Consider the following 16,625-nt stretch of genomic DNA (forward strand, 5'->3'; position numbering starts at 1 on the left):
TTTGTTCTCACAAATTCGAGATCAGAGGCGGTTGAGTTGTTGAGGTGGTGGAATTCGAATTTGCAGCAGTGTTTTCTTGGTGTCAAAGTTGAAATGTCTTTCAACGGATTGCGATTGGAGTATTCCCTTGAGGGCAGCTCGAACTATATTGCAAGGAAGGACAGGATGGAGGCGGTATTAAATGATAATGGGTTGAAGGAGTTCATATATGTGGATGTCCCAAAACCTACTGATGCTGCTCAAGTCAAGGATTGGCAAAAGAAGACAACGAAGTGTCGAAGGATTCTGTTGGAGGGCATGAGGGATCACATTGTGTCCAGCCTCCATGGAAAGGCTTCTCCATATTTGATGTGGAAAATGTTGACAGAATTATTCCAAAGCAATAGCGACCAGAGGAAGTTGGCACTCAAGGATAAACTCAGAAACATTAGGTGTGAGAATGGAGACAGTATGCCCTAGTATCTCACGAAGTTCACCCAATGCCGGGATGAGTTGGGAAGTGTGGGGGTAACTGTTGAGGATGAGGATATGGTGAGTCTAGCACTCCTTGCCCTTCCTAAAAGTTGGCATAGCTACTAGGACTCGGTGAATGGAAGGGAGAAATTGCCAGGATGGGAGAGACTTGGGTCGGATCTTGTGCAAGAGGAGATTAGACGATGCACCAGAGACAGTTCTTCATCTATGAATGATGAGGAGAATTGTGCCTTAGCGAGTAAGGCAAAGAAGGTGAAGGGGAAGGTTTCTCTTTCCAAATCCAGTTCTTCCAATGATGGGAAGAAGGTTGACAAGTTGAAGGTGAGATGCTTTCGTTGTCATGAGTTGGGCCATTATGCTACTAATTTCCCAAAGAAGAAGTCCAAGAAGTGATCCGGGGAAGGATCTGAAGGTGAGGTAGCCTCACTTGCTTCACAGTTTGAGTTGGACTTCACACTCTTCGCATGCATGGTTTCATAAATTGTGGGAAGTGGTTGGTTTCTTGACAGTGGAGCTTCTTTCCACATGACCGGTGACAAAAGTTTGTTCAGTACTTTGGAGGAGAAAGATCTCCAGATACTCATAGTGATGGGTAATGATGAGAAGTATAGTGTCTCAGGTGTAGGCATGGTTATTTTTCAGAGGGAGCATGGAGCTCGCCTTACCTTGACCGATGTCAGGTATGTTCCAGGACTGAAGAGAAACTTGGTGTCAATCGCGATGCTGGAGGACAGAGGCTATGATGTAGTCTTCAGTAAGGGAAAGGTTTTCCTTAGACACATCATCACTAGATAGGTGAAGCAGATTGGTTCACGGGTCAAGAACCTGTATGCTCTTGAGGTTAAAGATGCATGCAAAGCCTTGAGCAGCGAGGCAACTGATGGAGACATGGTGGTTGAGAGGGAGCATATATTACCTCTCAACATGTAGAGCCAGAAGAAGTCTTAGACGATTGTGGAGGAGCCACGATTGGTGCAGCAGCTTCAGGAGGTTGTGGAGCAGCCACAACAAGGGAAGCTGAGAGGAGATTAAGTAGAGACATCTACTCATGCAGAGACCTCCAGTAGGGGGAAACTTCAAGCCAGGTGGGTTGAGGGATCGCATGCAGCCATACCTCCATGTTACACTAAAAAATTTCACCATGACTATTTGCAGTTAGTATGGCTCCATCCACTGTCATACTATCCTCCTTGGCAAGTCTCATGCCTCTGCTCTTCATGTCAAACTTCAAGAAAGAGAGAAAAGTCTTTAAAAATCTATATATCTCTGGTACACAGTTTCTCTTAGCCTTACCTGCGTGTACGCACTCCAAGTTCACAATACCCGCGTACTTGTACGCTCTGTATGTAAAGGGATGGATGCGTACTCCTGTAAAGGTCAAAAGGCGCAAGTTTCACTCCAAAAAAGTTACTTGTAGTCATTTCTAGAGCCTTCTAGAAGCTTGTTTGACATGTATGGAGCGCCTCCAGATGGTTCATGTATCCCTACCAAAGAGGAACTTATCCCATCAAGAGGGGAGCTATCCCATCCAAAGAGGGGCTTATCCCATTGATGGTGGACCTGAATAACCTCCTCTAGAGCACTATAAATACAGGCATTGGGCCAAAGGGAGGGGAGGTTGAAAGCTGAACATTCCTAAGGGTAGATGCTGCTGGAATTAGGACTTCCTTGTAGAAGCTTGTGAGGAGAGATTACCATCTTTACTTGTTTCCATTGGGGAGTGGGTTAGCCGATCAGAGTAAGGGAGAACTCTTGTGGACCTTGGGAGGAGCTTGCACAACACCAAGGCTCAGGTTGTAATGGTTCCTTTTGTTATCTTTTAATACAAATTAGTCCATTCTTCTCAACAATTTGTTATTTATGAGTTGTTTCGTATACTCCTTGGTCTATATGTTAAATATGTTTTATTTTATGTGATATTCAGGTGCTATTTAATCGTTTGATTGTTAGTGAATGCAGGTTTCGAAGGGAAGGAGGAGCTCATCCGGATCAACGAAGCTGGACTACTACAACAGCGTTGGATTACAGGTAGGATCTAAACACTTGATTTCTCATATTGTAAAAGCATATTTAGGGAAGGATTGCTCTTATTTGTCTTGTTTGTCATTAGAAAGTCTTAGACTTCTAGGAAGGTCAGTTGTGTCCACACTAACGACTCTTTCCGCGTGACAAAATGGTGACTCCGCTGGGGAATCCATGAATGTGTTTGAGTTATTTTTGATTTGATATTTTGGTCTGAGAAAAATCGCTTGTTTTCTGATTTTTGGCTGTCTAACTGTGTATTTGGGTGGGTTAGCTTAGAGTCAATTTAGATTTTTATTTTTCTTAGCTTTGCTAGCAGTACGCAGTCTCTGAGTTTGACATAGTGCGTACTTGTACGCACTGCGTCTTTGTGCACAGGGCGTACCCGCGCCCGTGTCAACAGATTACCTGCGTACCCCTGTCAAATTTGAGAAAATTCCATTTTTCCTCTTTTTGCTCTTTAGATTTTGTTTTTACTGCCCAGATCCATTAGTTTACTATCAAAGATCTTCACCTGAACTTGTCCCGTTAGTGTCGATGGTTTTGGTGGAATTCATAGGGATTTTGCCTTAGGGTTTGATTTTTAACTGGTCCTGTAGTGACTTTGGCGTTAGAGGTTGTAAAACTTTGGATCTCCTTGGTTTTGGTCAGTCCTCTTAGGAGTCAGGCCTGTCATAGAAGTCACCCTTGTGAGAGACCTACCTTTGTGTCTTCTCTTTGCGAATCTCGAAAAGTTTGTTTGTTAAAACCTTGAATTCCATTCTTGAGAAAAAAGAACAAAAAGATTTCGATTTTGTTTTTTGGTTAGTTTATGATTCTGCATGAACTGATCCTTAGTTGCATTTTGACTGAGTAAAACATCTGGGAATTATCCTTGTAGGCTTTTGTCCTCATTATTTTTTGCTTTTAGGTAAATTTACTTTTAATTTGCTTTTGAGTGAATTTGATTTGATTGTATTAGATTTGTTAAATTTGATTTGATAAAATAGTTTTACATGCTTTATTAATCTAGAAAAAACACAAAAATTATTTTGGAAAAAGTTTGCTTTGGTAGCATTTGTAGAATTTTGGGAGAAAAAGGAAATTTCGTAGAGTAATTAGTGGTCATGAGTTGTGTGTTTTGAAAAGATAAAGAGAATTGTTTCTTTGATTGTCTTTACTAAGAAAGTTGTTTTCTATAAAATTTGCATTTTCCAACTCTCTTAGTTAGGAGATTCATTGAAAAAGGAAAGTAGTGTAAATCATCTTAGGTGCATCTTTGTAGTGGTTGCGAGTCGAGTCTACACACCACCAGTTTCATCTCCACTACCCTTTTGTCTTTAAGAAAAACAATAAAATTAACGCTTAAAGTAAAATCAACTTAGTAACTTTTATTTACTAGGGATCTGAAACACCAATTTAGATCAGGCTAGTGTCTTGGAGTAGGAGAGTAATTAACTCTCCAAGACAACAAAACCAAACAAGTAGCTTATCTTGCGATAGAATAAATCCAATTGTTTCATTTGTACTCTGGGAAAGCTCCTCTTAAAGGAGAAGAACGAGCTCGTGTCCGAACCAGTGAGGGGATCAATCCTCCCTCGTTGGGAATGACGCCAGACACGCACGTATTACAAACAGTAAACCTCGGATTAACCATTGTCGAGGAGCCAGGGGTCACTTGTCGGTAAACCTTGGATTATTGCCAAGGAGCCGGCAAGGGGATTGAGCTTGATACTCTACCCTTGCGTGCTGTCGGAGTGTAGACTATACCCCCAGGTGCATTTGTTGCTGTTGGTAACCTTAGTGACCATTATCTTTAGGATTCTACAGAGGTGACGGTGGAGGGAAGATCCCACTGTACCTGGAGCAGACGTCGTCTAGACTCACTTGGATTTTCCGGGGGGTTCACTTCACTCGAGACGGTTAAAGTGGAGGAACTTGTGCCGGTCTATTCATTAAGCAGGTTGCCGGGGTAACTATTCCACCCGCCACTTCTGTACTGAATCCGGCGATGTTGGGTTTCATCTCCAACTAGCGTTTTCGGTCTGGAAGGTTACTGTTTGTGCTTGGTTTGACGCCCTAGATTCTTTAGGTGTATGATTCAAATTTGTTTGGTTCTTTAGAGACTTTAGGTGGTTTGCTTTGAGATTTTACTTTGTTTGCGTGTGCAGTAGTTAAAAGTTTTTAACTGTGGCGGAATTACCAAGACAGTCCCGCAGACTTCGGGGAAAGTCTCCTGAGGTTGTTTCTGTGGCCGAATTGTTGAGGAAATCCCGTAGACTTCGGGGTGAACCTCCTCAAGACGTCCCGAGTCATTACGAAGGTTTAAAGGTCCTTGTAACTCCTCCTAGTGGCAGTAGAGTAGGTTCACCTGAAGAAGGAGAGTCTTCGTTGGTAGTCCATCAAGATTACCAAAGTCTAGAGACAGGTTATAATCCTGAAGCAGTTGCAGTTTCTGAGCTTGCTGGTAGTTTTTCATCTACTAGTGATATAGGCGAAGAACCTGAAGTATCTGAACCTGTTACTCCAACTTCTAGTGCACCAGATTCACCTAGGGTAGAAAGAGTCATCACCGAAAATCTTCCTACTGGTTTGATAGCTATTGAAGAACTTGCTCTAGAGGAAGAATTAGGCGTATCTATCCTTGAAGATCAACCTACTATTGATCTAAGGGAGCGTGAATCTATCTTTTACAGTCCTCCTAGAAGTACTACTTGGTACCTTTCGTTAACCAATTATTTAGACAACTCAGGGGTAGGTTTTTCTCCACCTCGTACTCCTTTTCCACCTAGAGGTATTTATACTCCTGTAAATATGTCTGGTCAGTCGTCTGTGTTTACTCAATCTCCTGAATCTTTCTTACATGGCGGTCCTTCTGTTCCCACCGGGTATCAGTCACTTTCTGGTACCTTTGCGGGAGCATCTCCTCAACCCATTGATCATGGGTTATTAGCTGGAAACAATGGTAATAAACCGTTGGGTGTAGGGGACATTTACATGATGTCAGGTTCAGTTCCCGTTTCTCAACCTCAAGGTGGCCAATTACCGCCTGGGGGGCAGCCTCAGTTAACGCTTGGGGGGCAGCCTCAAGGTACACAAATTGTGTCTGGGGGGCAACCTCAAGGCCAGTATGTACCCATAGTACAATACATGCCTCAAGGTCAACCCCAGCCTCAATATGTACCCTAGGGTCAACCTCAGTATCAATATTTACCTCAAGGGTATCAACCCCAAGGGTATTAACCTCAAGGGTATCAACCTCAAGGTCAAGGTCAACCCCAGTATCAGTATTTACCCCAAGGTTATCAACCTCAAGGTCAATACTCGAGTCAAGGTTATCAACCACCTCAAGGTTAGTCATATGTTCAAAGTATGGGAACTGTGCCTTTCAGTTATCAATCATATCCTCAATCCGGTTATGGATCTCAGTATCCTCAACCTGTTACGGGTCAATACCCCGGAATGATAGTGTGGCATCCATCACAAGGTCAACAGGTGTTGCAGCCAAGTATACAGTTGCTACCTCAAACTGGACAACCCGTAGTTTCTGGTTCACCCCAGCAAACGCAACCTGTCCAGTCAAATGTTCAAACTTCTATAACTTCGGTAGTTACTCGGCCGCCGATTGCACCTATTACTCCATCTCACATGACTGCTGCAACTACCGCAACATCTACCGCACTTACTTCTGGAGTATCGACAGCTCCGGTTTCTACTGTCTCTGCAACCACTCCTCAGACATCTTTACCGTTGTCCAGATCTATGATTCAAACCACAGTCCAGATGCCTGTAGGGCAGCCTGGTTTAAGTACTGTTGTAACAAGTCAACCTCAATTTACCTACCAACAGTACCAGGGATAGTACCAACTCGGTCCTGCTGTCCAACAACCGGTTTACCAGTATCAACCGTATCTTGGGTACACTTATCAACAACCTCAGCAACCCCAGTACGGTCCGGTTAATCCTGGTTTTCCAGGAGGATATAATATCCCGAATGCGATTCTTGTTCCTAGTTATCCTGGATATCCTCCTCCTGGAACTGGTATTGTGACCCAGAGTTTTAGAGATCCTAACCGGCAATTACCATTTATTGCAACTTTGGATTTACCCGACTTGACGCGCCTAACGAACGATCCAATTCAATATCTTCCGTTCTGGCCGCCAATGCCAAATAAGTTGCCCAGTGATATACCCAAGTTCGAAGGTAAGTCTGGAGAGGATCCATCCAATCACGTGATGACTTACCACCTCTGGTGCGCTTCAAATTCTATCTCGGATGATTCGATCCGCTTACGTCTTTTCCAGCGTATGCTCATTGGTGTCGTGGCCAAGTGGTACATTGAGTTACCACGGGCCTCTTTTTACAATTTTAGCCAGTTAGCTACCTCGTTCCTAACTCATTTTCAGTTGCCGGTCAGATACGATAACGGCACGGAGCTATTAACTTCATTAAAACAGTCGAACTCCACTTATATTTCCGATCATATTCATGAATGGAGATGTCGAAGACGTTTAGTGAAAGTTTTTATCCCGGACTAAATCTTAGCTGAATGGTTTGTAAAATCATTATTACCGAAGATTACTGAAGATGTAGCTAAGGCCGGAGTAGTTATTGAGGAGCAAGTCATTGCTCAAGCCGAGTACCTTGACTTAGTTTACACTCAGTCAGGTACGTTGCACGAGAAGATCCCAGATCTTCCTAAGTCAAATCAAATCGCTGCTGCTCCTTTGGGGTCTCATGCTGCTGATGGCATGATTGGTACGGTGAATACTAAAAGTAAGAAGAAATCCTCAAAGAATTCTTCTCCAATAATAACCTTACCGGACTCCCCGACAGGAGAATCTTCTCCTGAAATTATCGCCGACATTCACGCTGTAGAGTCATCTACGGCTAAATCAAAAAACGGTGGTAAGAAGAAAGGCAAGAAGAAGGATAAAGCAGACAAGGCTCCAAAGGAGAAAAAAGAGAAGTCGGAATCTAACGACGAAAAGCGCAAACCTCGCTATCCTTGTTTAATTTGTGAAGAAGATCATTTCAAAAGAGATTGCCCTCATCGGGCAGAGGTTGTGAAAATCGTTAAAGGTTCCCCAACTCCTGCTGTTTTGAAAGATCCATTTCCAAAGCAGGAGAGTAAAATGATAGGTTCTTCCTCGAGTGCCAGTGAAGAACCCATTTTGATGATGTCTCATGTACGGATTGCGACTCGATCGCAAGATTATGGTAGTAAGAATCCTGTTGATAGCAAAGAAGAAGAATATTCTCATTCTAATCCATCAACCTCAGCTCCCGGTTCCGATCCACTACAGATCGAGAAACCTAACCCGGACTTGGTAATTAAACCGCCCGCCAAGGGTATACTTTGAAAGTCTGCCTTCAATCCACATGCGAGAGCAGCTCAGAATTATAACATTGTTGAGGATTTAGTTGTTTCACCCTCTGCAATGTCGGCTTTGGAAGTGCTGCAATCATGCCCAGCACAACGAAAATTACTCTTGTTGGCTATAGGAGCTGTTGATATTCAGGACCCGAACCTGATAATCTTTGATCTAGAAAATAGTACACCGCGTCTCCCTCATCAGATGGCTTTCCAGATTCCAGTGATAGTAAAAAACAGGCCTATTCATCGGACTGTAATTGATGAAGGAGCTTCTACGTGTATTATGTCGATTCAGTGTTGGAGATCGCTTGGTTCTCCTTCACTGAACCAATCCCCGACGATTCTTAAGGCCTTTGATGGCCGTGGGTTCCATCCGTTTGGCATTCTACAGGATTTGCCTATAGGGGTGTTGTGCCCTACAACAACCCCCCATTTCATATCATCTGTATTTACAAATAATCAACGTATGAAATGGGTCCCTTTTAGAAATTAATCGGTATTAATGAATTTGTTCGAAAAAGGGATGATAATCAAATAAGTATGTAAAATGAAGCCTTTTTCGAACAACAATGTTTCCAAAATAAAACAATCTTTTGTTATTGCGATAAAGCAATCGCAAGATCGCATATCGCAATGACAAGAGAGGCGCACTTAAACGGCACTTTGGCCTTTGCCGATGCGATATCGCTATCGGCAGTCGGCGTTTTATTTGCATACACAAAAAGAGCACATATCTCACACCCCGATGCGACGCTATATCGGCGATCGGATATCGGCACTGCCTCTTATGAGAAAACGCGTCAAGTTATAAACCCCGACCCGATGCGATATTGCTATCGGCCGTTGGCGGTATCCCATGCATTTTTATAAGGCGCCCACTTCTCTCCCCGATGCGATGCGAATTCGCTATCGGAGTTCGGAAAATCACTTAAATTGCATCTGTCCATGGGTTCATATGCTAATCCAATGCGATATCGCAATCGGCGTTCGCCAGGGCTACTTTCAAACGATAATGTAACACTCTCCTCCCATGCGATGCGACATTGTTCATCGGTAATCGACATTTTCAAAAAGTGATTGTTTTAAACTTTAAAGTTATATTTAAAATCTGGTTGATAAGGCGCAGATTTCAAAATGCCGTTAAATGCAGGGATAAGGTAATGCATGCGTATTTAATAACCTTGCCCCTTCGATTAACGAATACTTGCGTCTAAGGCATATCATATCTGTTGCACGCGTTGGGTGGTCATTCAACTGAATAACAGCATAAATGGTCATTTAATGGGTAGCAAGCCTTAAAATCACCATTAATGCATATGCAATCTCTTACCAGTGATCGGATCCGTAGCCACTTTTTGAAGATTAATAGCGCCACACTTCAAGTGATATATACTTTCCAATTATGCTTTGTCTTCATTATTCCTTGTGTTACGATTTCTCTCGCACTTGTGTAGAGTTCGTTTGTTGAAGAAAGCCTGAACATGATGGGGAAGAAAAATAAGAGGAGTTCTGGTACTACTACAACATCTGTTGCAGGTCAAGCTGCTCCAATTTCAAAGAAAGGCTTAATCTCAGACACTACGTGCGCTGGTCTTCATAGAACCACATGGCAAGGTACATATAATCTGTTGGAGGCCGAGCAACCAAAAGTAACAGTGAGAACGGCTAGTGTAGATGTATTAAGGAAGTCTGATGCAACACTCAAAGACTTGGCCGACTCCTTTTTACACAGAATAGCGGCCAGAGAGCAGGTTCTCCCTTACACAGACGTGGTGCGCTGGGCAATCGAAGAAATCCCCATCACTGATAGAACTTTCCATACAAGGGACGGAAGGATTTTCGGGTCATTCAAGCCTGATGACCTGAGGCGAATGTATCATCTGCCTGAACTGGAGCTAGTCTACAACAGAACCTTCGTGGAGAAATTCGCAAAAGAAAATGAATCACCATCCGAACCCCTCCGAGATTGGAGGCAGAACCCAGCCAAGCACAAGCATGAAAGTTCGGGTAAGTACTCCAACGTTTCTTTGGCCTCTCCCTATTGCTATGCGGGGATTATGATGTGTAGATTGTGGGGATTACATGACTCTGTTAATATCAATATTGACATGGTTCCCCTAATGGAAGCGGCTATCAATTCTATAATCATGGACTGGGCCACTATTCTTTCCGATAAATTGGTCGTAGCTGTTCGTGAATTCAGAAACAAAACTATAGTCTCCGAAAGGAAAATCCCTCCATTCTATTATTCTGCTTACATTATGGATACCCTGTGTCTTAATTCTGAGTTTCCTATCCTCGGTTGGAGATGGACCACCCAGGATCCAACACCCATTCATTTATACCATCAGAAATTGTGGAAGTCCTCTTACAAGGACCACTTGTACCAAATTTGTAATGGTTTCATGGTCCCCATTTACTATTCTATTTTTGACAGACCCATTTCCAGAATTTCTTATGAAGCCTCCTTTGACTTACCTGCCGTAGCGAGTTGGTTTGGGGAAGAGTATTTCTCCTATATCAGAGTTTTTGGGAGTAAGGCTAGGCCACATGTCCTCCCTTTGTATATCCCAGACAAGCTGTTAGCCCGGGAAATCTGCTACCAGATTATGGCCGACAGTGTCACACAAACTCTCAAAGAAGAGAAGAAGAAAGGTTGGCCCTCTTTTTCTTTAAGAATTGGGGTTTTTACTCTGCTTAATTACAAGCACGCAGAAAAAGAAGCAGCAAAAATCCAAGCTTTATCCCTGGCCACTCTCCCAAACAGACTCTATGATCCAAAGAAAACTGCCTACATTGCCCTAGAACAAGCAAAATTAACAAAAGTTGATCATCAAGAGGATACATTTGATGACTTGTTCGTAGGTGCCGAGACAATAAGCCAAGTCAAACAGCTTGCCATAATGAAATACAACGATGAGGCGTTGACTGAGTTTAATAAACTTAGGGAGCAGAGGTTGCAAAATCTGCCCCTAGAGTTATTATCCACAACCCCAGCGTCTTCCTCAAGCGAGCCTGGTCGGCAACAGATACATTCACCTCCGGTTACAACTAAAGAACAGGATAAACAACAGGAGGAAAGACAGAAAAAGCTGCAGGCTGAGAAGCAGAAAAAAGAGCAAGCAGAGAGGCAGAAAAAGGAGCAGATAGAAAGGCAGCAAAAGACACAGAGGGAAGAAGAGCATAGGAAGAAGAAGGAAGAAGAAAGATTAAAGAAAGAACTAGCAGATAGGCAGAAAAAGGAATTGGAGGAGCAGCAGCGGAAAACGCGAGAGGAGCAGCAGCGAAAATCACTTGAAGAACAGCAGAAGTTAGAACAAGAGAAAGAACGGAGCAAAGCCCATAAGCAATCTTCCATTGATCCTGAATTGATTAAACAATGGAATCAATTCGATTCCATTATCAGTGGAAAGGAAGGCTCCAGAGACACAGGCTCCTCTAAAACAAGCAATGCGCCCGATATCACTTCTTCTCAGGTTCTAGGAGGAACCAGCGGCCCACCCATTTCACAGGATGTTGAGATTATCAATAAGGACCCTTCCGATCAAATTATTCTCCAGGTGGAAGAAATTCCTCCCCTGGATATTTTCTATAGCCCAAAGCATAAAGCCGTTATCAAGTGCTCTAAGAAAAGACGAAGGCTTGATCAACCTTCTATCTTTCCTGAGCAAACAGTCACGGGCAATATGGTCTGGAAGGAGGATTTGGATCCCTCCGATGATCTAACAAAGCTGTCGCAATTCGCGGGAGCTTATTCTGCAGCAACCATCGACAAAGCATCAGAGGTAAGTCTTCTGTTGAAGACTAAGGACCATGAAATATATGCATTACAGGCGGAGATAATTGAGGCGAAAAACAAAGCAGCACAGGTGGAAGAGCAGTTGCTGGCTCAACAGCAAGAGAACAATTTGTTAACCCAGCAACTGCAAATTGAAAGACAAAGGATAGACCAAAGTGAAACTCAGAAGGCAAAAGAATTGTCGGAGGCATTGTCACAGTTGGAAGCATCAAATGAGCTGATGATGAAATCAAAAGATGAGCGAATAGCTCAACTATCAACACAGCTCGAAGGTATCAAGAGCACACAGAATGTGAAAGTCTTCAGAGCAGAAGCAACTCAAATAAATGGCGCATTACTGTCTCAGATCAGACTTTTATGTCAAAAACTTGCTAAGGCTGAGCAATTATGCGAAATATCTACAACAGTGTGTGAGCAAATAGAGAAGGCCAGGAATGAGCTACATCAGGCCGAAGAAGCCATATCCGAATACGTTGAGTGGCAAGACACTCCAGAAGGGAAAGCGGCGAATTTGTCCCGAATCTATGAAACGTATAAGGACATACTCTTCACCGAATGGAATACTCAGGTAATGAAGGCAGAAAGGGCGGCTTCCAGGTGTAAAATAATTTCCAGCAATATGATCAACCTAGTCAATGATACACTTTATTTGGCGAACATGATCTCCAAGTGCACACCTGGAAGCATAACAACAGCAGGTATGCTTGAAGAATCAAGTTATCCTGACTTGGAGGAACAGAGGAAATTAATTACCGGAGTAAATACTTTGACCTCTGATGCATATTGGCTCTTTCTAACTAAGCCACATACTCAAAGGTCTGCTCTTAAGTGTTTAACAGATGCCCTCGGATACCTAATCCTCGACATTCAAGATGCTACATATGATGCTCAGCTAACTTCGCGTCTCAACACTCCACCAGAAGTAGAGCCAATGCTGGTGATATGTCAGCTAAGGAGTAAAGGCAAAGAACCCGTCGAATGAAGCATTGCCGCCAACTGCCAGATTGCCAAAAAAGATGGAACAAATATTTATTGATGCCAATTTAATAGCTTTTCAGTTGTTTAGATATTTAGATTAGTATAGTATTTATAGACCCTTTCATTGTTTTGGAAAGGGTCGTAAAATTTTGTAATAAGACTTAAAGGATGAAGTTTGCACTATTGTGCTTCACTCTATATTCTTTTTGTGAAACTCGACCAATGGTTCTGAATTTTGATTAGAAGGCTGTTTTATACAATTGCGCACGACTGTCTGTTGTTTGGAAGGCTTTCCGATTGGAAGGAAGGACTGCGACATAGTGATTGATGTACTGGATTGATCGATCAGCTTACATGGTACTATTATCTGTATCTGTGTTCTTTCTGATTATATGAATTGCTGTGTTATTATCTTTGCTATTGTTGAATGCATGTATGCGATATAACAGCGAATCATCATTTCGCTTCACTATTGAATGTTTGTGTTGATTTGTTATCTCTTTCACTCATGCATGTATCAATGATATGAATGATTAAGTGTAGTAATTCGCTCTAATCGCTCTGCATAACTAATTATGCAGAGCAATGTTTAAATGGTTCAAACGTCTATGCTTAAAGTGTTAGAGTCATTTATATGCCTGCCTTAAAGCACAGATCATCAAACGCTACGCTTTGCCTAGTAATAAGTCCCGGGATCCGATTATAGTTATTACATTTTGTTTATAGTTTAGCTGTCCGCTCATTACCATCTTATCTCATAAGTCATTCATCCATCCCATTCACTTATACTTCTTGGGAAACTGGTCCCATTATCCCCAGTCGGAACCACTATTCCAAACGGAAAAGGAGCTGCATTAAGGTCCGGACCGGGTGGTATCCCCTTTGTTGTGGCAGCGATTTTCGAGGCCTCAACAAAATTGGCGCTAGAAGGAGGGCCAACTGTGAATGGCAAGCCGACCCAAATCGGCAAGTCATTCTAAGAGTAATTCTCCCTCCAAATCTCCTCATTTTTCTCAATTGCATGCTGGTTCTCCAGCCCATAACCAAGAAGAAGAGGAATCTATCACCACTGCTCAATCCCATCATATCCCAGAACAACTAAGTCTTGAATCTCCTGAAGTTCAGTCTCTAATCCATAAACTTCAGAGCTTCTCGATCTCACCACATAAATCTAAGATATCAGAAAGCAGTGCGACTTCGCAGTTCAACCTCGCTCATCCTCTTACCAGACTTCAGAGCGAAAAACTTGGTATTGAACCTACTGAGTTTCCTTTACCCAAAAGGAAAAAGCCAAAGAAAAACACTGAAGGATCTGACAATGGGGATTTTTCTTCCATATCATCCATTTCATCTCCTCATCTGCAAAGTCAACCACCCACCCCTCCATTACAAATTGTTGTTCATCAGGGAACAGGAGCCTCAATATCCCAACCTATTCACTCTTTAATACCTCACCAAACATCTGGAACCCCGACAGTAGTGACAACCACTGTCGCTAGCATAATGGCAGATCCATGGACTAGACCGGGTGTTGTCAACATGCCTAGACCATTACATGATCTACCAAATGCTCCCGAAAAATGGCTGCCTAAATTTAATCCAGATAATGGAACCCAAGCCGAAGAACACATCAACAACTTCATGTTAGCAGTTAATCTAAAAGGAGTGACAGAGCAAGATGTCGTAGTAAGACTGTTCCCTTATACTTTACAAGGATCAGCAGGATCCTGGTATTTTTCCTTACCCTCTGGTTCGATTACCAGTTGGGTTACATGCCAAGAGCAGTTTCTCACCAAGTATGGAGACGACCTGTCCCTAGCAACTTTAATAAATGACCTCTCCAATTTTAGAATAGAGCATAGGGAACCAATAAAAGAATTGAATGCCAGATTTAATAAACTACTGAATAAAATCCCTACCACTTCTAAACCGAGTGAGCAAATCCAAAGCGAATGGTACATCGCTGCCCTACCCGCCAACATAGCTATCTTTGTTGACAGGGCTGGCAAACCTACCCTAGCTAAAAATATGAAAGAAGCACTTGCAGTTGAAAAGCGCATCAATGCTCTTGAAAAGAAAGCTGCTCTAGAAGATATAAAAGCTAAAAAAGTCTCGTTTAAAGAAGATTCCAAGAAGAAAACCCCCAAGGACCCATATGACATGGAAGGTTTACAGAAGGTCCTTAAAACATTGTCTAATGAAATGGTTGAGATTAAAAAGCAAGTGGCCGAAACTTCAAGCAAAAGACCATTTAGGACTTTTAAGAAATCCGAATCAAAGCCACCTAATGTTATATCTAACGCCGATTCAGACCAAGAAGAAGAGGAAGAGGAAACACCTCCACAGACTGATGATGATGAAGAAGTGGCTGAATGTCACGGAATGTGGGATTTTATACTCCCAAACTCTGATACTGAGAATGAAGAAGAAGCCTTCCCGGTTACTACTAGAAGTAAAATTGCTTCTGAACTCCCCCAGGCAGCTTCAAAGAAGAAGAGCGCAGGCGCTACTACAGCAAAAGAAAAAGTTCCCCTAAAGAAGTCACCTGTGGTAGTTCCTTCAAATCAGCCTTCAACTTCTAGTTCTCCTTCAACATCCAAGACTCTAGTAGTATCTGATTCCATGGAATATAACATTGTTGATGATATGAAGAAAACCAAGGCAAATATAACCATGTTTGAACTCAGTAAACTGAAGCATCAGCAAAAGCTACTTCTTAAAGAGTTAAATGCTGTTCCCTCTACTCCCCTTCCCAGTGCAAGAGCTGCCAACGATTTAGGCCAGCCTCCTGCAGGCATGGTTGAAATTACCGATTCAATCTTGATCGGAGATAAATCAAATTCTCACACTCCACCCTTCCTGCTTACTTATGAGATTTATAATAGAAACCTACACAACTGTTTAATAGATTCAGGGGCCTCATCAAATATAATGCCAGCTTCAGTTTGTTCTAAGCTGAACATTGAACCCCAGAAATCTGCAATTCATATTGTACAGTTGGATAGAACTAAAGTGCAGGTGGTGGGAGAAATTAATTCTGTGACCATCAGGTTGTCAGCCGACCCCAGAATTGTCCAGAGAATTGACATTTTAATCGCAGACATACCTGAATTTTATGGTTTGATTTTAAGCAAAGATTGGTCCGAAAAACTACATGGGTATATCTCTACAGATTGGTCACACATGTGGCTTCCCTACAAGGGAAAGCCAAATCAGATAAGGATCGATCGTGAGAAACATATGACCCACACAGTTACTGAATTCGAGCAAGAAAACCAGCCTGTCGCATTCAACAATAACATTTTGGGGAATTATTCGGCAAAATCATTCTTTGGCAACTTTGTTGCCCAACCATCTCCTTTTTCAGTTAATCATTTTACATCTCAAATAGAAAATTTTTCACAAACTGATAGGTCCAGATGTTATAATGATGCTGAGAAAAATGTAGATACTTTTGTTAATATTCCTTTATTTTGGTCTCTGTATTTTGATGGCTCTAAGTCCCCTGAAGGTTCAGGAGCTGGATGTATATTGGTTAGTCCGCAAGGAGAAAAGACAATGTTGTCTTGTAGGTTAGAGTTTGAGTGCACTAATAATACAGCCGAATATGAGGCTTTAATCCAAGGATTATATAAAGCAATCGGTCTGGAGGTACGATATCTAAAGGTTTTCGGCGATTCGGAAATCATTGTCAAACAGGTTAGAAATGCAATTCATTGCCTTTCGACTCACCTTAAACATTACCAATCGCTCGTTCAAGAACTTACCTCACATTTTCTTGCATTCAACATTTCTTCTATACCTCAATCTCAAAATGCAGCCGCAGGTTTGCTAGCCAATGTAGCTTCAAAGCTTCTACCTTCTGAAGACTACAGCCTTGATAGATTTTCCGTAGAATTACTTTTCAGACCTTCAATTCCCGACAATGTCACTAATTGGAGAGTATTTAATCATGACGATGATATTTTGCAGTTTTTAACTTCTGAGAATTCTTA

The sequence above is a fragment of the Pinus tabuliformis genome, chromosome 9 (assembly GCF_031772625.1).
Source record: "Pinus tabuliformis cultivar Carrire ecotype Pingquan chromosome 9, CPIR1, whole genome shotgun sequence".
NCBI classification, from domain to species: Eukaryota; Viridiplantae; Streptophyta; class Pinopsida; order Pinales; family Pinaceae; genus Pinus; species Pinus tabuliformis.